The sequence below is a fragment of the Cucurbita pepo genome, unplaced genomic scaffold, assembly GCF_002806865.2.
Source record: "Cucurbita pepo subsp. pepo cultivar mu-cu-16 unplaced genomic scaffold, ASM280686v2 Cp4.1_scaffold004626, whole genome shotgun sequence".
Taxonomy (NCBI): Eukaryota; Viridiplantae; Streptophyta; class Magnoliopsida; order Cucurbitales; family Cucurbitaceae; genus Cucurbita; species Cucurbita pepo.
This window is the reverse complement of record NW_019650609.1, coordinates 1-786: the sequence shown is the minus strand read 5'-3', so window position 1 is coordinate 786 and position 786 is coordinate 1. Positions and strand designations below refer to the sequence as shown.

General features: G+C 35.0%; 1 long non-coding RNA gene across 1 annotated transcript; it reads left to right on the top strand.

Annotated features, from left to right (window-relative positions):
• On the top strand, positions 1–722 carry LOC111787054. The gene is made up of 3 exons (XR_002813879.1): positions 1–66; positions 290–356; positions 652–722. It is a non-coding gene; the product is annotated as an uncharacterized LOC111787054 (long non-coding RNA).
• The last annotated feature ends 64 nt before the right edge of the window (positions 723–786 follow it).

The window sequence follows — 786 nt, the reverse complement described above, 5'->3', positions numbered from 1 at the left end:
GAGGCTAAGACCCAATCTCCTGAGTCACCCCCTGAAAAGCTAACCCCCTGTGCTGGTCATTCATTGGTTAGTACAGAATTTATTTATTTTAATTTGTACAGATGTTTTCTTGTAGATATGGTCATATTGTTCTTCCAATTGATGTCTTAGTCTTCCTATGTCCGCCATTATCATACTGCAGAATTCTATAGCAATTATTGGTCATGCAATATCTTTTTACTTGATATTGATATAGCATTGATGTAGTATCAGATTACTGCGGTTTGTGATCTACCTTGTTTGACTGTAGATATCATGGGAGCACAAACTTCTATCAGTAGCTGGTCATACAAAGGATCCTTCTGAAGCTATTCAGGGTACAAATTTAGTGCTTTTCCGATGTTATTTATCTTAAGTTTGGTGAATAAATTACTGGAAGATACCTTCAGGGATGTGTTAAGTTATTGGCTGTTTAATTATATATTTAACGGTCTCTTCTACTAGGGAAACCTTGGGAAGAACATCTGAAAATATTTTTATCTTCTTCAGATCTACTAGAATCTTCATCTTTATGGGAAAGCGAGATGAAAGCTATAGATTCGCTTCTTTAGCAACAAATGTGTTTTTCCTTGTATCCAAGTACATCACTTGTCTTCACTTCTTTTATTACAGTTAGGGTCTTTGATGTACAAACCTCCACGTGGTCTAACTTGAAGACTTACGGAAAACCACCGGTATGTACCAATGATCTTTTATATTAAATGAAATAAAGAAAGAAAATTATCTGAAGAGCTGGATAATACTTGT